Here is a 25029-nt window from a genome sequence, read left to right as displayed (position 1 = left end):
TTCCTGTGACAGAATGCAACATAATCACATTACATGAAAATCCTTTCTTCTTTCTTTTTTGGTTATAAAAACAAGCCCTACCTTTCAGCCATGCACTAAGCTGTGTCCTCTGAACTCAAATACAAGCATCCTGTGCGGTTTACTTTGGGTAAAGTTCATAAGTGACCAGCCTCTCACTGCCCCTTCCTTCCTACTAACTTTCCATGGTTGCTTTTGCTGTGACAGAAAGGGTTGTTTGTTTCTCTTGGTTTCACTCTGCAAAAGAGGCTAGAGATGGAAGAGGGGGAGGATGGTTACACAGCCCTACGCTTCAAAGGAAGAAGGAAAAGATCGAATGGAAGTAAGAATAACATCTCCAGAGTTTATTTCTGTTCCATGTACCACCAGATAGTTTCATTTAGTGCAGTGGTTCTCAACTAGGGGTCTGGGGCCCTGTGGGGGGCTGCAAGCAGGTTTCAGGGGTCTGGCCTGCCAAGCAGGGCTAGCATTAGACTCACTGGGGCTCAGGGCAGAAAGCCGAAGCCCCACAGCCACTGCATGGGACTCAAGCTCGGGGCCCTGAGCCCCACCACCGGCGGGCTGAAGCTGAAGCCTAAACGCTGTAGCTTCACGGGGGCTCCTGTGGCATGGGGCCTGCTTGCTTGCCCTAATGCCAGTCCTGGCTTTTATATGCAGAAAACCAGATGTTGTGGCACAGGTGGGCCGTGGAGTTTTTATAGCATGTTGGGGGGACCTCAGAAAGAAAAAGGTTGAGAACCTGTGATTTAGCGGCTAGAGCAGGAAATGGAGTCATGACTAGAGCTGGGCAAAAATTTCTGCACGCTTTATTTGATGAAAAATACAGTTTGGCTGACCCAACAGTATGTGCAAATTTGGTACAAATAATATTGGCTAGTCACAAAATAGCGGAGGTGGTGGTGCTGCTGCTAGCCCCCCAACCTTTAGTCCGGGGTGGGATGCAGGTGATCTGGCTTTGAATCCGTGCTCTGGAACAGAGCCTGAACACCCTTTATTGATTCATCAAAAATTTTAAAAATCAAATCAGGTTCAGTTCAACCTGAACCAATTTTTCCCCCCCGTTGGTTTTTTTTTTTTAACTGCCATCAAACTAAAAGATCAGTTATTTGTCCAGCTCTAGTCGGGACTCCTTGAGTACATCCACATGGCAAGGAGAAACCCACAGCAGCAAGTCTGGCTCTAAAGACTTGGATTCACAGGGCTCATGACACAGTGCAAAAATAGCTTTGTAGATGTTCAGGCTTGGGCTGGAGCTCAGGCTATTTTTAGCACTGTAGTGTGAGCCAGAGTTCACAGACCCAGGCTCTGAGACTTGGTGCCGCATGTTTCTGCTTGCCATATAGATGTACCTCTTCGGTCTTTATCCAATTCTGCCATTTGCTTGCTGCATGACCTCCAGTTAAGCATGCTATTTAAACTTCCTGTATCTCAGTTTCCCCATCTGTAAAATGTACTTGTTTCTGGATGTGGTGAAGCTTAATATTTATAAAACGTTTTGAGACCCTTCAATGAAAAGTACTATAAGGGTGCATAGGCATGTTTATTTTCATTATATTTTTCTTTAATGAGATTTGATAATGCCATAACCACAGATAGGTTAGAATACGTTGAACAGAGAGGGCATGATTCCTCTTTCACTCATATGTCAGTGGAGTTACTCCTGATTTACACCAGCATAAGTGAGAGGAGAATCAGGCCAAGAGTCTTAACAGACTTACAGGAGCCCCATTTGCACATGAGATAATGTCTAATATGCCTAGCCTATACCGGCTGCTTTTGTAAACACTTTTGAAGAGAGTGACTGGGTAACAGCTTTTCCCTGGCACTACTGAAGACACTGATAGGATTTGTCACTCTTCTATGGGTTACTCTTTAGCGAAATTAATACGTTATTTATAAAGTAATTATATCCGGAAGTCATCACAAAATGGTGCCTTAACCCACAGGTTCCTGCCCATTTATGTAAACATCAGCTAAAGCTCCACAGAGCGAGCGAGCACGTGGGCATGTGCTATCCCAGTGCAGCAAAACAGAAATGTGATCCTTAAAAAAAGAGACAAAAATCACTTTAGGGCAGGGGTGGGCAAACTTTTTGGCCTGAGGGCCACATTGGGTTTCCAAAATTGTATGGAGAGCCAGTTAGGGGCCTCTTATCCGACCCCGTCACTTCTCGCACCCTGACGGCTCCCCCGGGACTCCTGACCCATCCAACCCCCCCATCCCCTGATGGCCCCCCCGGGATTCCTACCCCATCCACCACCCCCTGCTCCCTGTCCCCTGACAACCCCTGGAACCCCCCCCCACCCCTGACTGCCCCCTGCTGCCCCATCCAACCACCCCCTCTCATTCCTGACTTGCCCCCCAGGACTCCTGCCCCATCCAACCACCCCTTTTCCCTGTCCCCTGACTGCCCCCGGAACCCCTGCCCCTGACTGTCCCCTGTCACCCCATCCAACCCCCCTCCTTCCTGACTGCCCCCCCAGGACCCCTGCCCCATCCAACCCCCCTGTTCCCCGCCCTCTGACTGCTCCGCCCTCTATCCACATCCCTGCCCCCTGGCCACCCCCACAACTCCCCTGCCCTCTATGGGGCCCGTGGGTCGTATTTTGCCCACCTCTGCCTTAGGGCAATGAATAACCCAAAGCTAATTACATCTTTCGCTGTTCTCTTAGGAGAGTGGTCATCTAGCATATATTTGGGGAGGGGTTTACAGAAGGAAAGGACTGCAACTCAGCTGCTCTCAACCTTTCCAGATTACTGTACCCCTTTCAGGAGTCTGATCTGTCTTGCATATCTCCAAGTTTCACCTCACTTAAAAACTACTTGCTTACAAAATCAGGCATAATAATACAAAAGTGTTACAGCACGCTATTACTGACAAATTGCTTACTTTCTTATTTTTACCATATAATTATAAAATAAATCAATTGGAATATAAATATTGTACTTCCATTTCAGTATATAGTATATAGAGCAGTATAAACAAGTCATTTGTCTGGATGAAATTTAAATTTGTACTGACTTCGCTAGTGCTTTTTATGTAGCCTGCTGTAAAAACAGGCAAATATCTAGATGAGTTGATGTACCCCCTGGAAGACCTCTGCATACCCCTGGTTGAGAACCGCGGCTGTAACTTATCTGATCTCTGAGTAAAATGGAAGCAAGTATATTTGTATCATGGACCTAGAGAATGTAGAGTAAGAATTTAGAGGGTGAGGTGTAACTGAATGATTTGGGAGTAGTGGGAAATGGGTTGCCATGCAGCTCCAACTCAATGGATTGAATGACTCAAGGAGATCGCATACAGAACCTTTTATCTCTAAGGCACAGTTTACATACACTCTCAGGTCATGGGGAATGGGTTAAACAGAGCCTTCACCTCTGCAGAAGTCACCTTTTCCAATCTTGCCCTATGCATGTGGAGATTGAATAATTCAGGGGGGCTGGAAGGGGATACTGACCCACTCAGCTTTAGGTGCCATCAGTTCCTATCTGTTCTATGCAGGTCAGTAGGGAGTGATCAGAAATCATTCCCATCTGCCAGCTGTTCAGTGCGTTGTGTGAAATTATTTAGGATTGCAGTCTAATTTCTGATTGGACAATTGTCCACATCACAAAACCCACTTCCATGGCTGGGATTGCTTACCCTTAATTGGCTGGCTCCCAAGGAATGAATGGGTTACAGAGACCGAATTCCCTACTCAGCCCTGGAAGAGGGATCTTCAGATCATGATCAAGTCACTTTGATGGGGGGCTGATGTGTATGTTGGAAACTTGTACTGCCACTGCTTATACTATACCTGTTTGGAGAGATATACAAAGAGCTTCAGGTTCCTGGACTCACAACCCAGCACCTTTCACCAACACTGTATTCACGGAAACTAAACCACCAAAGAACAGAATAGAGATAGAAATGTCCTCTTCCTCCAACCAGGAGGCTGGTACAAGCTCATTGACTACGGGAGGCTTGATGGTATATAGGTTCATAGTTCAAAATACTTAGTCCCTAGATTCATAGATTATAAAGCTAGAAGGGTCCATTGGGATCATCTGATCTGACCTGTATAACGCAGGCCATAGAACTTCCCTAAATGAATTCCTGTTTGAACTAAAGAGGAGATTGAAACATCCACAATGCCCCATATGAAGCACCATTGCACCATATATACCATGAAAGGAAATTTCTTCCTGACCTCCAGAGAGTAGTTTATGCCCTGAAGCATTAGGAATGAGGGAAATATGTAACCCTTGTAGAGTCACTGCAGATGCTATTCTTATATTTTAATTCCTACAGAGCTATTTGCCTCAGTAGTAACCCAGATCAGTGCCGTCTGTTGGGCAATTCTAACTTTCTTTCCTTTTAAGTGCCCCCCTTGCCTTCTGTTATGGGTTAGGATGAATAAAAGTGCCCAGCTGGCCTTTGCCTTGGTGGGTGTCTTCCTGTTTCTAACCAGGGGTCGGCAACCTTCAGCACGTGGCCCATCAGCGTAATCTGCTGGCGGGCCGCTAGACATTTTGTTTACGTTGACCATCTGCAGGCACAGCCCCCGCAGCTCCCAGCGTCTGCAGTTTGTCGTTCCTGGCCAATGGGAGGTGCAGGAAGTGGCAGCCCGCTGCTTCCTGAAGCTCTCATTGGCCGGGAACGGCAAACCGTGGACACTGGGAGCTGTGGGAGGCTGTGCTTGTGGACGATTAATGTAAACAAACTGCCTTGTGGCCCGCCAGTGGATTACCCTGATGGGCTGCATGCCGAAGGTTGCCAACCCCTGATTCTAAACTATGCTAACAGCTCCTTCTGTACTTGCAGCTTCTTTCAGGTCTTCTCCATTTTGCCATCCATTTACCATATCCCTAGGAGTAGCGGTGACCATTCTGCTTGGGACTGTGACGGGTTTGACTGTTCTGAGTAAGTTCTGGCTCCTTGTTTCAAAGCCAAGAAGTCACAAGAAGGGGAGGGTTAGTTCAATAATGGGTTAGACATGCCATAGGACCTCCATTTTCATGATCATATCTTCCATCCCTAATCCATCTGCCCTGAGTATTACACTGGAAACACAACAGCTAGAGATTTCTAGCGCTCAGCCATTTTAATTGATGGAAGGAAAAGAGAGCCCATTGAAGAGGGAAAGAGTTTGCATTTAGAAAAGCTTGGCATTTTCATTCACTGCTCCTGCTACTTGTCCATTTGGCAGGATGAGACAAGTGTAAAGCAATGACTGAGGCATAAAAGCAAACCTCTGCCACAGGCAATTCGGAGAGACAATCAGGCCATCTGTGGCAAAAAAAGGACAATATTAGATGGGCCTCATTTTTCCTCTACCAGCTCATCACCGGGTGACACTGCCCTTAGGAGTGAGCAGGGCCAGTGCCTCTGTGACTCATCAGCTGTCTCCCAGTTGTTTTAAAAGAACCTCTGAACAGCCATACTGGGTCAGACCAAAGGTCCATCTAGCCCAGTATCCTGTCTTCTGACTGTGGCCAATGCCAGATGCTTCAGAGGGAATGAACAGAACAAATAATCATCAAGTGACTGTGATCCATCCTCTGTGCCCATTCCCAGCTTCTGGCAAACAGGGGTTAGGGACACTATCCTAAAAGAGGGCACCTGGGCTGAGAGGGAGAGAAACCTGGCCAGTCAGAGCTCCCAGAGAGCAGGAGATGGGAGGAGTTGTCTGGTAGAGCCTATAGGGAGCAGATGCCTCTCTGCAGGCCTTCCCTGGAAAGAGGTGGGAATTATTAGGAAGGCAGTGGAGTGGCTGGCTAGCTGACCTTCCTGAGCCAGACAGACAAGCCAGGAGAGAGCTTAAGACTGAGAGCAGCAGAGGGAGATGCTTGCTGGCTCGTGGAGCCAGAGACCTGAAGCCGAAGGGACAGAGGGGGCGGAAGACTGGGAGAGAGGCATGGTGAGGGATGCCAGAGCCTGTGGTGAAGGATGCTGATTGATTTGATGTTGGGAATATGATTATGGGACTTGGGTTATGGGTTGTATGCATGGGACTTTGGTAATTAACCCTGCAAGGGCTATGGTTGTACTCAAAGATAATTTGGGCTATTCACTGGGGACTCTGAGAAAGGGGAAACTGAGGCAGATGTGCCTCTCATGCTATGGCTTGCTGTAGAAGGGCACTCCAAGCAAGGTTGCCGTGTGACACAGCTACTCATTTTGCTTAATCCATTACATGTATTTATATCTCTATGTGTTTTCTATTTAAGTCTTTCAAGGCTCTAGTCTCAGCTGCCTCAACAGTGCCCAGAATTTGTCTGAGGAACTCAGTGGAAATACCCAGAATACGTCCGATGACCTTCACAGAAGTACTGTGATGATGCTGGGCAAATTAAGGGAACATTTTTGTGGGGAGTTAGAGAGCGGGAAAGCAGGTAACAGCCTCATGTGATATTCTCCTTCCTATGCATCACTGAAGCATGCAGAAACCTGTATCTTTATTAATAATAGTTCATAGTTTTATGACTGTAGGCATTTATAAAGCCCCAATCACTGTAGTATCTTGGTGCACTTTGAATAATTTAGAGCAGGTTTAGAAACATTTCCCCCTCTCCCCAAATAGACAGTAAATATACCATCGCCCTCTGCAGCACCAAACTGGCTACCCAAAAAGGACATGGGGTGGACCACCTAGTGGTCTGAATGGCATTCCCGCAACCTGCACTTACTATAAAGTCTGAACAGAGAGATGGATCTTACATCACACTTCAAATGGAGCCAGGGTCAGATCAGATATTTTTTCCAGCAGAAGCGAATTCCAGAGGTGAGGACTGGAACATCCTGTCTATGGTGCCCATGAGTAGCCCCGCTCAGGCAGGCGGCAGGAGCATTCCTGCTGAGCATAGGTGCAATGACTGGACAGAGAGAGAGAGAGAGCTGGAGCCTAGAAACAGGATCTTATAGATGATGATCAGTGCTTTGATTATCACCTATCGATGACTTGGCACCTTGGGAAGAGAAAGGAGCATGGATATAATAAGCTGCTGTTGCTCTGCACCACTTAGAAAAAGCGGGCAGCTGCATTCCATATTAGGTGAAGCATCTGGCTGGTTTTTAAGGGAGTCCCCAGGTAGTGTGTGTTCCTGCAGTCTAGCCTTGAGTAGACAAAGGCAGGGATTGCCATGTCAAGCTCCATATCTGAGAAGAAAGGATGGTCTGTGAAAGAGAGAGGGAGCTGGATAATGAGAGGAAAAAGGAGGGTGGAGATACTCCATTGATCTCTTTATAGGACTCTTTCTTTACCCTGTAGAACATGCCCAGTGTGAGTACTGCCCACTTGGATGGGTTCTGCACCATGGGAAATGCTACTATTTCTCGGAGAAGAAAAAAAACTGGAGTGATAGCAAGTGGTACTGCAGCTCACAGGCAGCCAGCCTCGCTGTGATTGACAATGAGGAGGAGAAGGTGAGAAAACACCTCGTTCACAGTTCTAATGGAGAAAGGGGGAGCGATCCAACAAAGGAACATAAGAAATACCATACCAGAAGGAAGTCAAATGTAGCTCACTTCCTGCCACAGAGGGTCAGACCATTGTATGGTCTGTATCAAGCTCCTGACACACCAGACATGACCAGGAATCCATTTGTCCAGGGTCCTTTATCTACTGCACCACTACTGGATCAGATCAATGGTGCATCTAATCCATTATTCTCTCTCAGCTTTTGCCATAGTGGAACAAACCAAAGGCTCATCTAGCCCTGTATCATGTCTCTGACATGGTCAATGCGAGATGCTGGTGGGATGTATATCCACAATGCCCTATTATTATACTGTGGGATGGTGGAATTGCTTCCTTGAAAGTCTGTCTTCTCTGATTTTTTCGCTAGGGGTCCTGTTGTGACAACTGGTCTATAACTTTTCCCTGCTTAGAAAATTACCATGGAAAGTAGGCTAAGTTATTTTCAATAAAAAAAAATGTTATAAGCGGGTGCAAAAGAATCAGAGAGACTGGATTAGCCTAAACCAAAAAGACCACATTGATATAATCCAAGGACTGTCGAAATTATGCTTGTTAAAACATTATGTGGAGCCAGATATTAATGAATTAAAAGTGGTATGTCAGTTATTAGGCCTAATTGCTGAACAAAACAATGAGGGACGGACTATCCCACCCACCATTCCTTTTGTGAGTCCTTAAAGAAAAAGACTTCGGGGGAGGACTGAGTTTCACCATCATGGCTGCCACCCCCACCACCTCCTGGGATCCGTGGGCCTTCACTATCCTAACCTGAGAGTATGGTTGCACAGGGTTAAAAACCCATGGCTGACCTGGGTCAGCTGACCTGGGTCAGTGCTCCAGGGTTGACAAATGACTGTGTAGATGTTTGGGCTCAGTCTGAAGCCTAAGCTCTGGGACCCTGTGAAGGTGGAGAGTCCCAGGGCACAGGCTCCAGCCTGAGTCCAAACATCTGCAGAGTGATTTTTAGCCCCACAGTCTGAGGCAGCTTCCTGTGTGGGGAAGTGAGATTATGCCAATAAGGCCCCATGTCACTTCACAAGCTAACCCAGAGTCCCTTCAAAGTATCCTACTTCTGTCCAAGGACAAAGTACAGTAATAGAGATCTTTCTATCCAAAGTATACTAACATCAGAGAATCCTGGAAAGGCCTTATTATTATTATTATTATTATTATTATTACTATTATTTTTAGGCTGCACTTAGTCCAGTGCCCGCACCCCACTAGCCAGTTCAGTATTGTTCCTTGCAAAATATGCTCACTGTTCTTTATCTAACTCATTTCTTTAGAAGTTTCTAGATATGGTGTTTTAACCACTTCACAAGGGCTATTATGTATTCAGAAGGGGACTATTATGTATTCACAAGGGGAAGTTTCAGAGTAGCAGCCGTGTTAATCTGTATCTGCAAAAAGAAAAGGAGTACTTGTGGCACCTTAGAGACTAACAAATTTATTTGAGCATAAGCTTTCGTGAGCTACAACTCACTTCATCGAATGCATCTCACGAAAGCTTATGCTCAGATAAATTTGTTAGTCTCTAAGGTGCCACAAGTCCTCCTTTTCTTTTTACAAGGGGAAGTGAGTGTTGCACTCAATTAATATGGGCTCAGAAAGAATAGTCTTGCAGTTAACACGCAGGTCTGGGAGTCAGGAGACCTGGATTCCATTCCTACTCTTGTCACAAGCTTGTATGACTTTTCAAATTACCTAAACTCTTTGGGTCAAATTCACCTATGTTCAGAAGGTCAAAAACAGTGTCTAAGCACCACTTAGTGGCATTCATTGGCCTGCTGCACAGGGGTGAATTTCACTCTTTGTACCTTAATTTCCCCATTTTTAAAATGGGGTTAGTAAGACTTAGCTGATATTCATAAAGAGCTCTAGAATGGAAGGTGTCATGAAACTGCACATTATTATTATTTTATTTATGGATTATTTCCCATAAGAGCATTGGGACAACTGGTTACACGTTTTTCTTTCTTTTGCCTTAATTAATATTATCCTGTCAATCTGAAACAGTTTTGGTCTTGTATCTTCCAGACCTTTATTATGAACAGGATGAAGATGGAAAAAGGCTACTATTGGGTTGGACTCAGTAAGGGGAAGGACGGATGGCTGTGGGTGACTGGTGCTGGGTTACCAGCAGAGAAGTATGTTGAATCCATTCCCTTTTATTATTATTAATTTTAAACTATTTGGATCAAATAAGGATTCTATTGTTTATGCAATGTCCTTACTGCACTAAATGAAAAGATCATAGGACTGAAGAGACCCCTGGCCCATCTAGTCTGGTATCCTGTCTGTGGCAGACAGGGCCGTCCTTAGGGTTTATGGGGCCCTATGCAGTATTTTTAAACTGGTGCCCTTATGCCCAACTGCAGCCGGGGTTCACATGTGTATTTTAGATAAGGGTGGGCTTTTGAAGGATTTATTTAAAAAATGATATGTATGACAATCCAAGCATTTAAGGCTAAAGATGAATACTCAGATTGTGCATCTAAAGATCTATGCAAGGATTTTTTAGAGATCTGATTTTATAATCTTCAGCAACACACTAATGAAATATTTTTAAAGCAAATTTTAAACTAAGGTCCTGTAGACTAACATGTTCTGAATAAATATTACAGTAATGGACAACTGTTTTTTGTAAAACTGACAGTGTATACCTGGGGGTTGGCAAATGGCTTCCTTACCACTGGAATGGCTCTTTAACAGTTTCAGTGTGGTGCTAATAGGGCTGGCAGGCTGGCAGGCTTTTTCACTTTTAAGTACTAGATCTCCTCCGGAGGAAGACTCACCAGGCTACAGCAGCCAGCTGTGGTGGGAGCCTGCAGGAAGGGTCAAGTTAGAACAGGGATAGGAAGTGGCGGGAGGGTGGACACTAAGACCCTAAGGACAGCCCTGGTGGCAGAAAGCAGTGCTTGGTGCTTTTGAAGAAGGTGAAAGTCCCCGAGAATGCAATCCTATGTTCAACATTGCACAATTGGAGCAGGGGTCGGTGCATAGGAGAAATTCCTTCTGTCCCACACAGGTGATCATTTCATGCCCTGAAACAAGATACTGAGCTACAACTACTGTTACTGCTCATGCAATTATGCTACCTCTTTTAAAACCAGCTACAGTAATAGGCTCTCACCTCCTGCAGCAGTGAGTGCCATAGGTCAACTGTCTTATGTAACAAAAATTCATTTTATCCATTTGTAATTTGCTGTGTTTTCCTGTGTTCTTGAGTTATTAGGGAAGGGGATGGCAATTAGGAGTACCTGAGTGACCACCTCTACCATTCCTTTTGAGGAACACCTCTATTTAATTAATTAAATAGATCTGTTTTATACTGCTGCCCACCACTGTAGTATCTGGGGCCAGATTTTTAAAGGCATGTAGGTGCTTAAAGATGTGGGTAGGCACCTAGTCAGAATTTCAAAAGTGCCTAGGCACCTACTTCTCATTGATGTGAATGAACTTGGGTGCATAGATGCCTAGTGGGATTTTCAGAAGCACCTATTTGCATCTTTAGGTGCCAAATACCTTTAGAAATCTGACCATCAGTGCCTTCCTTGTAAGACCTATACCAAGTGCAAAGTCCCTTGTGGACTTCATGGAGTTGTTGGCACTTCTCCCTTCTGGGGGTTAAAACTTCTGGGGAATGGGTTTTGTTTTACATTTTGTTAATTTCCTAATTTTGGTTGGTCAGTAGGTGGGGGCTTAAGGGGTCAGTGTTTTGAGTGTCATTCTTACTGTAGAAAGGCTTTTTTAAAGAGGAAAGTTTTGCAGCATTTCCTTAAGACAGCCAGACTCTTGATTTGCCAGGTCTCCTCTGGAAAATTGTTCCACAGCCACATCCCATTGGCTCAGAATACTTTGTGCCCAGCTGTCATGTGGGCAGTTCTGGGATTTGTGACTGCATTGTCCCAGAGGTGGACAGCGATCTCAGCAGTTCATAGACCAAAATTTGATCTTCGATGGAAGCTAGGGCTTAATTCATTAACTGCTTTGAGAAATAGTAACCAAGGCCTTAAACTGACAGCTGTCTAGAAGCCAGGGAGGGGCTTGAATACAGGCCTGATGTACTCACAACTGCCTAAACCATGGAGAGGGGAGGCAGCCACTTTCTGTACCAACTGCAGCCTGTGCATTTTTTTTCACATTCAGCTATAGATACAGTGAATTACAGTAACCCGGACTCGATGCAACAAATGCATGGATCACTATTGCCAGGTCCTCATCTGGAAGGAAGGAACTAGGTTTCCTAGCAAGCTAACAGTGAAAGAGGGTAGTTTCAGATACTAATGCTCCTTGGATCCAAGGAGCTGAGTAAGGAGTCCAACCTGCCCCCGAGCTTTTTTACCACTTTGAAGAATGGGGGCTGTGTGCCTTCAGTAGAAGGTCATAACAATGTCTCATCTAGTTCTTCAAAGCATTTTCCCTCTCCAGCCAGCATCATTTGGGTCTTGCCTGCATTCAGCTTAAGCCAATTGCTCTTCATCCAAGAGCTGATCTCTTGTAGGCATTTTGACATTTTAGTAATGTCCATGGTTGCATCAGTTGATATTGCATTCCCATCTTACTCTCGTCCATCTCAAGATTATGCCAGTTGGGATCAGTACTTTCTGCCCACTTATTATGTATAGTATCATAGCACCTAGGAGCCCTAGTCATGGACCAGGGCCCCACAGTGCTAGCACTGGACAAACACTGAACAAAAAGGCGGTCCCTGCCCCATAGTGCTTAAAGTCTTAAAATTCCTCCTGTAGTTTGACTTGAAAACAGGATTCTTCCTTTCCTTTCCTAACCTGTTGTGTAGAGGTGCTTGGGTTTGTTCTAGATAACCTGCAAAGAAAACAACATATTGGGCCCTTGCCAAAAGTGGCCTGAAAGGGTTCCGGTTTTGTTTTGTATTTTATTTTAAATTTCCACCCCTACATTAGAAATTCAGGTCTTGTCTACCCTCTCTTAACTGAGAGACTCCATGCACAATGGGAGAACTAGTAGGTTTATGACATCACAAATACCAAAGGAGTGAAACTTGAATAACTGAGGTGAGGGCAGGGCAGAGCAGGAAATCCTTAGCCAGACTTTTTAAAACTGCTTGCTTCTGTTAATATCTATTTAACTCAAATGGTTGCGAGGAAAGCTCTCTTAGTGAAAGCGGTTAACATGCCCAACTAGCACATCACTGGAGTAAAATCTACTTCTCTTCCATTAGGCTTCATGTTACTGGCAGCAGCGACAGCCATAGCTGTGTTGTTTGCGGAGTGAACGAGATTCTGGCTGAGAGCTGTTTCAACCCCAACAAATGGGTCTGTGAGAAAGCCACCATGGAGTTTCCAGCTGTGGAGAGGGTCTCACTGGATTGAAATCCCCTCCCTGTCCCAACAAAAGCTTGGTAAAAATAGGGCAAGGAGCACTGTTACATCAAATGCAATACTTTGGGCACAATGTAAGATTTGAGGCTAAAAGACTAAATAGGCCAGAGACTGAACTTCTCTTTTCCCTTGAGCTAGTCTCCCACAGGAGAATCCCTAAATGTGTATGTAATGCAGTGATTCCCAACCGGTGTGCGATCAGGCCCAAACAGCTGTGCATGGAATTTTTTTAAAAACGACATGAGAACAAGTAGTTCTGATTGGCCACCTTCTGATTGGAAAGGCCGCCTTCTGATTGGCCATCTGCCTCACTGCCCCTCAACGTCCAGGGGCAGAGCAATGGGTCACCTCCTCTGCCCCTCCCCTTCCCTCCTACAGCTGCCACCCAGAGGTGAGGGGAAGAGTCCCTGGAGATTGAGGTATGCCAAGGCAGAGAAAAGGTTGGGAACCACTGATGTAATGTACAACGGAGAGAAAAAATAAAAAGTTAAAAAATCTTGGCTGAAGGTGGAACCTCTGCCAAAGCTTAGCTACCCAAGCTAAGAGTCTTCAGGTTAATGTCTCCTACAGCATCTTTGTAGAACTATTGGTCTAGCCAACATCACATCCTTAATACTATATTTTCCCAAGCCCCTTTCCAAGCAGCAGCAGCATTGGTAACCACCCAGGCACCTTCCACCTCCCTGACTTGTACAGGAAAATTGAATTGTATATTACATAATTTTTCTTCCCCCTCACAAGCTCCTTGGGGCACTATCTGTTTCTACCCATCCCCTCCCTTTGCAAGGCCTGCCAATAAACATTTCCCCTTTGTTTGAGCATAACTCCATTTAAATTTGCTGTGCAGGACCTCTAACTTTTTATTTGACTCAAATAGCCAAAGTACACAGGCTGTTTGTTTCAGGGAGGTCTTGAGGTGAGATCTAAGAATCGGGAGCTAGAGATCTGGCTTCTCATCCTGGCTATGACACTGATTTCCTGTATAGCCTTGGGTCTCTCTCTGCCATAGTTTCCTGATACCTGAAACTGGGATAATGATAACTAACATGGCTGCTACTCTGAAACCTGGGGTAATGATACTTCCCTACCTCACAGGAGTGTTGTGAGGCTTAAGTCAGACATGGCTGTGAAGCACTCAAATACTACAGTTGATGAGTGCCATAGGAATGTCTATAAATAAACAGGCAACCATCCGTAATTAGACTGTGGAATCCATATAGCTCAACCTACAACAACCCAAAATGCGGGACATGAAAAAATCATTCATGCAGGAAGTTTAGAATGCTGTGGGATTTGTTCCTTTAGGGTAAATACCACTTTCTATAACCTCAGGTCAATGATTCTGTATTCCAGATATAAGTACTTTTTCAACCATGAAAATGAGGAGACACCAGGGCTTGAGTCGTGCCAGAATGTTCCAGAATGCCGTTCTGTCACTTTTTTTGTGGTGAAGCTGAGTTTGGCAGAGCACTGGGGTCAGTTGCCTCTCACTAGCTCACTCCACCCCAAGCCAGGGGAAGGTGGTCTGGCCCACTGCTGGGATGCACTGGGGACTCGGCCAGAGATCCATGCTGCTGATAGATCGCCAATGCCAGCAGTGAGCCTGTGGGGGTGTCACAGGATGGTTTTTCCACATTTTCCCATGACAAACAGATTTCTAGGATCCCTGCATGAGACTCCTACTACTTCTATAGTGCAACCATCATTTAGAACAGCGGTTCTCAAACTGTGGGTTGGGACCCCAAAGTGGGTCGCCACCCCATTTTAATGGGGTCACTGGGGCTGGCATTAGACTTGCTTGCCAAAGAGCCCTGGTTGGTGGGGCTCAGGTTACAGATCCCAACCTGGGGCTTAAACTCTTGGGCTTCTGCTTTGGCCCCCCACTCAGGGCAGTGGGGCTCGGGCAGATTCAGGCTTCAGTCCCCACTCCTGGGCTCATGTAATAATTTTTCTTGTCAGAAGGGGGTCGTAATGCAATGAAGTTTGAGAACCCCTGATTTAGAAAAAAACAACAAAATAAATCCCATGTTGTCTTTTAAATCTAGTGGATTTAGTCCATACATTTTGATTGTATAAGCATTCTACCTTCTGTAAGGCTTACAATAGAAAAAGAGACATTATTCACATGTAGAAAGACAGTTTATCTGATTCACAAGACACACAAATGTGCAGCTTCTAATTTGGGGTGAAAAGCATATTAGAGTCAGATCATCTAGTCTGACCTTCTGTATATCACAGGCCACCAGCACCCACATACTAAACCCTACAACTGAAATTACACAAAAGTATTATAGCCCACAGGAGTTTAAATTATTATGTGCCATAGGCAGAGAATAGGAGGGACTGAGGTGCACCACTGCCCAGAGTCCCCACAATCGCAGAGAAATGATGAAATGAGATACAGTATACGCCTATTTATCCGAAACCCTGTTATCCTAATATCTGCATTATCCCAATCCTTTCCTTGTTCCTCAGCCTGAGGTACATGCATCTCATGCTGGGGGACAAGGAAGGGATTGGGATAATGCAGAAGTCTGTATAACAGAGCAGAGACTCCCAGCCAGGACTGCGAGGAGGGGGAGTATCTGAAGTGGTGGTTTCAGGAACAGGGAATGCTCTGGCACTGAAGATGTACCTTATAATCCCTCTCCACTGTGAAGCATGATTTGTTGTGGCCCAGGGCTGAAGCCAAAGTCAGAGCCCCACTGCCCAGGGCTGAAGCCGAAGCCTGAGGGCTTCAGTCCTGGGCAGTGGCAATCAGGTTTCAGCTTCAGCCCTGGGCGGTGGGGCTCAGGTTATAGCCCCCTTGCCCAGGGCTGAAGCCCTCAAGCTTCGGCTTTGCCCTTCCCCTCCCCTCCTTACTCAGATATGGCTTGTATTGTAATAATCATAATATCTAGCTCTTCTATAGTGTATGTGTCTAGTTTGTACTGGTACAGACAATCCTGCCATAACAGACAGTTTAAATAAGCATGGAAACATTAGTTTTACACACAGCTCGTCTTTGGTATTTGCTTAGGGCAACAACTCCTTCCCCTCCTCCCTTCCTTCCCTCTCTCACCCGTGACATTAACCACAAGGCAGCACATTTCCCATTCTCATTCCCCACCACAGTGCTTTTGAGTCTGCACACACTGCAGCTTTTCCCTAACTCTAATACATTTTACAGTCACTGCCACTTGTGGCTCACATTTCAGTTCTTAATAGGCCCACTGTATAACAGACTGCTGGGGAAATGACAGTGGGAAAAGGCTACTGTAACCTGCCGGAACAAGCCAAGCAGAAGCAGCTCCCTGAGGAAGTGAGGGAGATCACTGTCTGTGACAAGCTATCTGTGCGAAGAGAGGACAGTATGGGAGAGGGGATTAGAGAAATAAGGACACTTACTCTTGTTCAATCACTATATGCAAGGTAACGTATTTGCATATACGCCTATGTACCAAAAAATCAGCTTTAAAACCAGGATGAGCGGCTGCAGCGCCAGATCCTCAGCTGGCCAGAGCTGCCAGATCCACATCTGGCCACCCCTTCTCTCTGCCCTCTCTGTCCTCTCAGGGGAATGCGGCTACCACCCCATGGGAGCTGTAGGGCACAGTGCAAGCCCAGAGCAGTGGGCAGCCGGGAGAGAGATGGGACTAGCTCGCGACCCCTGCCCGGTGCCTGCCAGTCAGAATTTGCAGCTGTGCTGGTGCTAAGCATACGCCTACTAACTGAGCCTGCTGCTCAGCAGCACGGATGTGCTGAGCATGCTCAGTAACATCTGCTGAAGCCGCTGCCCTGACTCTGACCTCACAGTCACTTGGACAGACAATCTGCTCCCTGCTGCTCACAAGGGTTGGAAGGCTGGGAGCAGATTTGGGGAGCGGGGGTGGGCTGAGTTTGTGTTGGGGAAGCTGACCACCCAGGAGGGACAAACAGCTGGAGGCAGGGGGCAGAGAGGGGCTGAATCAGGGATGGGCGGAAGCAGGGATTGGGCATGGGCACTGCCAGTCAGGGGGAGGGGGGTGACAGTTATCTCCAGTGGGGAGGGCCAGCTGTCATGGCTGCAAAAATAGGATGTGAGGGGCAGAGGGGCTCCCTCTTACCCCTCTCCCAGTAGGACGGTACCTCTCTTAGTACTCTCTTCCCAAGGCTGTGCTGTTAAAGGCCTAGGCAAGGCAGCTCTTCCCTATCTCACCTGATGTACTATTGAATCAGTGTGGAATAGTTTATGACCATGCACTGCATCCCTCCAAAAATTCTAATTGTCATCCATGTTTTAGTGTTTAAAAGAATCCCTTCTCCATTTCTATGTCTGGATACGTCTGGCAGCTGTTCCCAAAATTGTCTGAGCTGCTCTGGTTACCTGAATTGGGGTGTCTTTTTCTTGTAATTCACTGTAAATGTTGTTTCACTCTGTCATAAATATAAAGGGAAGGGTAAACACCTTTAAATTCCTCCTGGCCAGAGGAGAAACGCTTTCACCTTGTAAAGGGTTAAGAAGCTGGAATAACCTCGCTGGCACCTGACCAAAATGACCAAGGAGGAGACAAGATACTTTCAAAGCTGGAGGGGGGAGAAACAAAGGTTCTTTCTGTCTGTGTGTTGTTTTGCCAGGAACAGAAAAGGAATGGAGTCTTAGAACTTAGTAAGTAATCTAGTTAGATATGCGTTAGATTCTGATTCCTTTAAATGGCTGAGAAAATAAGCTGTGCTGAATGGAATGGATATTCCTGTTTTTGTGTCTTTTTGTAACTTAAGGTTTTGCCTAGAGGGATTCTCTGTGTTTTGAATCTGATTACCCTGTAAGGTATTTACCATCCTGATTTTACAGAGGTGATTCTTTTTATTTTTTCTTCAATTAAAATTCTTCTTTTAAGAACTTGATTGCTTTTTCATTGTTCTTAAGATCCAAGGGTTTGGGTCTGTGTTCACCTATGCACATTGGTGAGGATTTTTATCAAGCCTTCCCCAGGAAAGGGCGTGTAGGGTTTGGGGAGGATTTTGGGGGGAAAGACGTTTCCAAGCGGGCTCTTTCCCTGTTATATATTTGTTAGATGCTTAGTGGCAGCAGCAATAAAGTCCAAGGGCAAAAGGTAAAATAGTTTGTACCTTGGGGAAGTTTTAACCTAAACTGGTAAAAATAAGTTTAGGGGGTTTTCATGCAGGTCCCCACATCTGTACCCTAGAGTTCAGAGTGGGGAAAGAACCTTGACACACTCCTTTACATTATTTGCTTTTCAAAATGTTATTTTTTATTACTCTTAGCACTTCATCATTAACATTGTGCAGATGGATGTCTTGCTATTGAATTGATATTTTAATAGCAAATAATCATTGAAAATATTGATCGTTGCTAGTAGCTTCAGCAATCACATCTCCCAGTGTTTCTAGTGCAATGCTTCCTGTTTGTACTGCAACATTAGTTTTTTATTCTAAATTTTTGTTCTTTTTTCTTTTTAAATCACAAGTTTATTCTTTGGGATCACGTGACTTTAAGGCTGACTGATTTTCTGGTTTCGTGTAAAAATTTCTTCTGTTTCCTTTGACCCACCAATGGGATTGCCTTTGTCAACCATTATTTTGCCTCTTTATCCAGGACCCTAGTGCTAATTTTCACACAATCACTTATGTGTAGAACTTGGTTCCCAAATATTCACCACAGGCCAGATTTTTAATGGGTGAAAACACCTAGATGCTTTTGAAAATCCCACTAGTTGCCTAAATACCTTTAAAAATCTGGGGCAAAGGGCATAGGTGCTGGAACTAGGGGTGCTGCGGGTATTGTGGCACCCCCTGACTTGAAGTGTTTTCCATCATATCCAGGGTTTACAGTGTGGTTCAATGGCTCTCAGCACCCCCACTATACAAATTGTTCCAGCACCCCTGCCAAAGGGCGCTATACTATCTTGTATGAAATCCTTCTCAAAGGCAAATTTCTACTGTAATTTTTATTGAATATAGGTATACAACCCTGCAATAGATTGATAACCACCAGTATTCAAAAATCGTGAATTTCACACCTGAAAGTCATGAAATTAAAATAAATAAATAAATGAATACATTGGGGGGATCTTTTAATTTGTCTTTTTGTTTCTGAGACTTTAGGGTGCATTAGCTTCATACTTTTGCTTCAGTGGGGACTTAGACACCAAACTCTGTGAGGTGGTGGGGCTTAGCACACACCTCTCTAGTCAGCATCTCCAATTGGCTGGCTTAGGCAGCTCCCAACCTAGAGTGTTGGCTTTTGTGGATCCAACTCTGAGGTCTGTCTCTCTCCACATTCATTGCATAGGGAGCTTAGGTACCTAACTCATGATTTGTGAATCACAGGGGTGTTCCTGTGACTTTCCTGGTGCTTAAAAGCTAGGCATTATGAAACTGGGCATTGCAATGCCTAAGTCCCTTTGTGAATCTAGCCCTTAGGCTTTTTTCTCCCTGCTAAGAAAGGTGAAGTTTGTTTTGTTCAGTATGGGCTAACACTAATGTGTGGATCTCTATTGAGGTTAAAAACACAGTGAGGGCAGGCCACTTTGATTTTAGAGCAGTGAGGAAAAGGCATAAGAAAACAGAATAAAAGCAGGGGGCAATATGCTTATATGTTTGTGCCAAAGTAGAGAAGTGCAAATTTTGTTCTGAAAACTTGATCAATGTGTGTAACAGTGACAATGGGGGCAGAGGCGAAGTTTGTATAAGGAACAATAGTGCTTTTTCCACCTGATAGCTTGTGTTTAAAATGTATTCGTTAAGTATTTCAAATACTGTTCACAATGTTTTACAATAGTTTAAATGTTTTGTGTACATTAAATGTTTGTTTACTGTAGGCCATTCAGTTTCTAATCTACACTGGGGAAAGAGACTAATAAAGAAAATACAATACCTTCATTCAAGGTTTTACATATAATAGACCTGTGGTTTAACTCTGTAGAATGCTTTTCCAAATTATAAAAATACCTTTCTTTATTTGTGTCCAAATGTAAAATAGAGATTTCACAATGGCAGTAAATTGTGATGGGTGTCCCCCCAACCATCACAATTTACTACCCCTGATCAGGAGATGGGGAAGGGTAAGAGTTAGCAAATTGTATCAGGTGTATCCCCATTCATCACAATTTTCTACCTCTAGAGCAGAGGATGGGCAAAGATAGAGAGAGCAATTTCTGACAAGTGTACCCCTGTCCCTCATAATTTTCTACCCATGGACCAAAGGACAGGGAAGGGTGAGAGGTAGCAAATTGTGTCAAGTGTAACCACATCCATTAATTTGCTACCACTGGATTTGAGGATGGGAAAGGTGGGAAGTAGCAAATTATGACTGTAGCAGTTTGTAACATTATACTAAACCTGCCGTGGCCAACCTGAGCCTGAAAAGGAGCTAGAATTTACCAATGTACATTGTCGAAGAGCAACAGTAATACGTCAGCAGCCCTCCATCAGCTTCCACCCACCCCCGCTCCCAGCACCTCCCACCCGATCATCGCCTCCCCCTCCCTCCCCACACCTCCTGATCAACTGTTTTGTGGCATGCAGGAGGCTCTGGGGGGGAGGGGGGAGGAGCGAGGGCATGGCAGGCTCGGGAGGGGGTGGAGTGGGGGTAGGGCCCATGGCAGAGCCAGGGGTTGAGTAGTGAGCATCCCCGGCACATTGGAAAGTTGGCACCTGTAGCTCCAGCCTGGAGTCGGTGCCTACACAAGGAGCCGTATATTAACTTCTGAAGAGCCGCATGTGGCTCTGGAGCCACTGGTCGGCCACCTCTGCGCGAAATTGCTGTCTGACGGATGGTGCTACCAGTAGAGATGTTCTTTTGCTGCTCTGTCACAATTTGCTACATCTTGCCTTTCTCCTTGGTGGAGAGGTAGCAAATTCTGACATGTGGGTTTTTTGGGGGGGATACTACACTGGCCATGAGGGGATATGGGTGACGTGATCCTGGGGGCTCCTCAGCAGCCCCTCCCACCAAGTGAGGGTCAGACACCACAGGGGGGACCTGAACACTTGGTCATTGGGAGGAGGGGGCCTGGGACTCCCCAGCTGCCTGCTGTCCCCAGGTGTGGGGCAGAGCTCCGGCTGCTGTTCCCCTTGCAGGCAGTGTCGGGGGAGGCTTTTCCCTGTGTGCTCAGCTCCCTCGCCCCACCTGGGAAGGAGCCTGGCCACAGATCAGTCGGGGCAGGGCGGGGTGTTTTGAGTCAGGGGAATATTCTGTCCCCAACTGCAAGCGCTTCTGGTGAGTGGGGAAGGGGCTCAGAGACCAGCTTCTCTGTGGCGTGGACTGGTCCCCTCTGGCTCCGCCATGCTCTGCCCTCCCATGGGAAATGTCACTGGCCCAAGTGCCTGAGCTCATGACCCTCTGCTGTTTGGCCCAAATGGCTGAAGTTTTTCAGCCATTCCAGATACATTTCCTCAAAAAACTTCCAGGTCAGGGCAAATGCTTGAAGCAGAGCAGGGCCCAGCCTTCCTGCCCTGCTGCCCAATGTGCTCACTTCATGGGCAATCAGCCACCTAGGGCTGATCTACACTAGAAATTTATAGGGGCATAGCTACCTCTCTCAGGGGTGTGAAAAATCCACTCCCCTGAGAGGTGTAGTTAAGCCGACCTAACCCCTGATGTAGACAGCACTAGGTTGAATTCTTCCGTTGACCTAGCTACTGCCTCTCGGGGATCTGGGTTATCTACACTGACTGGAGAACCCCTCCCGTCAGCATAGGTAACGTCTACATCTACGGGCTACAGCTGTGCCTCTGTAGTGCTTTAAGTTTACATATACCTTTAGTTTGTTGCCTGGAAATTAAAAAATTCTATCTTCAGAGGCTCCCTAAAATCTTGCATTTTGTCTCAAGCTGTATTAATACTTTAAAAAGAGTTTAGAATAGTATGTACAGTATGATGCTGCTGCTATAGAATAGTAGTATAGTATGATACTTCTTTCAATACTTCCTCCTGAAAGCCCCATGGTTTTATTGTAAAGAAAATACTTTAATGGGGAAAGGGCATTTGACTGGTACAAGGGGAGGGAGGAAATTCCAAGCACAAGAGGTGGCATGGAAATAGACATGGAAAAAAGAGTAGGAAAAGGTTCAAAGAGGGTGTCAGGAGGGAAGGTATATCCACATAGAGTAATCACTTTTGACATTCCAAATTCCCTTTTTGTTCAAACCAAACCCCCATTCCATAACTTCCCCAAGATTTGGGAGGGACAGAGTTCAAAATCACAACCCTCATTCAGAGCTGAATTTTGTAAATGTCCCCTAGTTTTATAAAGGGACAAACCAACATCATGGATGTGAACACTTCTGAAAATGTTAGCACGTTTGAAATCCACATTACATTTTTACATCTTGAGCTTGACTGTAATAGAAACTGTGATAAAACAACAGAAAAAATCCGTAATCCAAAAAATAAAAATAAATTGTTTGTTACAGTAGTCCAGTGGCAAAGTATCAGTACTAAAGATTCCAGCAAAATTCCAAGGGTAAAAGCCTGGCCCTGTTGAAGTCAATAAGATTTTTGCCATTGATTTCATTGGCGGGAGGCGGGGGAGAGATTTCACTGCAAATGTTCAGGCTTTGCTGTTATTGAGATTACAATTGGTTTATTTTTCTTTTTAAATGTAACCTGTCAATAAGGATGCTAAGAAAAAAGCCAGCCTAATACCTTTAATCCACAGCGATTGTTAAAGACACATGTCATGCTGTCCTTAATTGTGAGTATTTTCTAAGAATTAATATACTTATTGATGTCATATTAGTGTTCACAATAGTCATGTATTATGTTAATACATTGGATTTGTGCCCATTCTTCTTACTTGATTTTTGCTTACCAATAGTTATCTCTTCATGATTACCAAAAATAACAATTAAATAAAGATGTAACTCGAGACCATGTGATTGTTGAAGTTGCTTCTGGAGGTATTTGCTTTTTCCCCCATCTGGACTTTTGTTTCCTATGGGATTTATTTGCAATCTGCCGGAGGAGGATCTGAGGGGAGTTTGCCAGATCTGGGGCTGCATCATTCAGCACATCTGGAAGTGGTTTATGGGGCTCTTTCACTCCGTCAGTGCAATGTCTGGATTCTGAGCAGCTTCTCAGAGGCAGAAAAAGGAAAGAAAAACCAGCACCTCTCCAAAGTACACTTGAAGGATTTGAAAAAGGATTCGCAATTTAAAAGCATTACTGTGGCCCTTTAAGGCTCATGTACCTAGGATTTCCAAGGGGAGTCATGGGCACGGCAGTTTTGGCATGAGTACTTGCAGTTTTGGGTGAGCTAGGAACCGAGTGTTGTTGCCTTGTAATTCTTCTGGAGAAAGAAGCCGTGAGTGCTGTGCTGCGTTTGAAAGGTAAAGACTAATTAAGCAGGAAATATCTAAACAGTAATGTCACTGTTTCATGTGCAGCTTTCCCTGCTGCCGCCCCTCATTTTGTTATATGATCTGGCAATTGTGTCTAGAGACGTCAGATTCCAGTAATCCGCGTTTAGGAAAACTAGGGGTAAATGTTTGCAGAGTAACAAGTCGTGTTCATTTCTTTCTTCAAAAGCTACAAAATGCAGGCCACTGATATTAAGAATCTTTTCAAATATTGAACTAAAACTTTTATTATATGTGAGTCTTTCTAGGTTTGGATTTTAAAGATTAAAAACTTGGAATGATTCGGAGTGCTTTAATTATTTCTGGAGCTAGTGTAGGGTTCTGACAGGCCAGCTGCATATCGTAGTGACTGCAAGTTACATTTACAGTTTGGGACAAATTCTAATTGCAAGAGTGACATCCTGGTCCTATTGAAATCAATGTCAAAACTGCCATTGATTTCAGTGCGGCCAGGATTTCACCCCAGGAGTGAGAATTTTGTCCACTTACAAAAATTACTGATTCAAATTTCCAGACTAGAAAGGAAAAAATATTTTGTGTTCTGTGCACAAGAGAGGAGATTTCAAAAGGCAAAGCTCTTCTTTTGACTGATTGCCTGATCTACTTACATATGTAAATCAAGGGGGTTCTGTGCATATGGAGAGAGCAGAATATCGGAGTCTAGATAAACCGTGCAGATCTGATAAGATAACGATTACCTTACACTATGTTTATTAATCTGTTTTTTTCAAACCAGTCACAATATTTACATGCATACAGACTGTTCTGTTTATGTGTTCTGTTTAGAATTTAACTTGTCAATCAAAATTGGAGACTGACTCGAGATCTTTCCGTAAACTCAGAATTAACCAATAAGACATAACTGTATTTTGTGACTCAGCTTTCAAGAATTCATACCACTCTAGCCTCCTCTCCCTTCTCAATTAATCAAAATGAATTATATTTAAAAATAACAAACATAATATCTGTATCTCCAGGCATGAAAATACGGAAAAAGGGAGTTGAGATGCCACGAATAGCTACATTGCTAGAGGGAGAAATGTCACAAGCGTACATTGTTTTCTTTTTAGCCTGTGGTGCTGTGTAGTTCTTGTTGGTTTTAATTTTTGATATCTCATCTCATGTCTTCAATAACTTGTTTCCTGACGTTTCAGTTTACTTTCATAGGTTTACCAGCCTCAGGAGATTGGAATGTAAAAAGAAATTCCCCTTAAACTTATTGCTCCAGGTTATGACTGACCCTTCATAGGTGTAGTTGAGGTGCCAGAAGGCTAGCTGTGCTTGGGAGCACGAGGAATGTGGGCTGGCTAGCACCAAAGGCAGCTCTTACTAGGGGCAGGAGAAAGGCCTTGGCTGTGCTCCTGGTACACAACAAACTGTTGTCATCAGAGCCCTTGCAGGAGTGTCAAACTAATTCATCCTTTTTGTTTCCAAATGTGTGCCTAGTGGGGTATTTTATTTTTAAAAAGAACGGTTTACAAGGGATTTTTTTAAAGGCCTATGTCCAGAGAAGAAACAAAATAAGTAATATTATGTTTTTTAAATGATGCAACACAACATCTGTATGATGAGCCCATCATTAAAATCAGTGGGAGTTGTGACAAGTCTGAATTTGGACCCATAAATTTAAAAATAAATCATAATCTGATTTTTACTATTAAGATTTTCTAAATTTGTACCCCCTAAAGTACAAAGAAAAAGGTAATTTGGCTTCCAAAATATAAGTAAATGTGGGATTTTTCCATAAATGTCCATTAAGGGGATTTAATACTTTCCTCAGAGGCATCTGATACTGACCACTTTCAGCTCTTGACGACAATGACAGTTGTAAGGAAACTTCT

At 44.6% G+C, this 25029-nt stretch overlaps 1 protein-coding gene across 3 annotated transcripts in view; it reads left to right on the top strand.

The window, feature by feature from the left end:
* Positions 1–5986: 5986 nt before the first annotated feature.
* Positions 5987–25029, top strand: part of GLT8D2 (glycosyltransferase 8 domain containing 2) — a 35196-nt gene continuing 16153 nt past the window's right edge. The window contains exons 1-3 of one of the 3 annotated variants that reach the window (XM_043541950.1): positions 5987–6396; positions 7272–7426; positions 9519–9628. The gene's annotated coding sequence lies outside the window, so the exon portion shown is untranslated. Of the gene's footprint in view, positions 6397–7271; positions 7427–9518; positions 9629–17427; positions 17472–22807; positions 23159–25029 lie in introns of those variants that run through there. The other 2 variants (XM_043541955.1, XM_007066123.4) reach the window with 2 other exon arrangements.

This window comes from Chelonia mydas, chromosome 1 (genome assembly GCF_015237465.2).
Source record: "Chelonia mydas isolate rCheMyd1 chromosome 1, rCheMyd1.pri.v2, whole genome shotgun sequence".
Lineage (NCBI taxonomy): Eukaryota > Metazoa > Chordata > Testudines > Cheloniidae > Chelonia > Chelonia mydas.
This window is presented reverse-complemented; position numbering and strand designations above follow the sequence as displayed.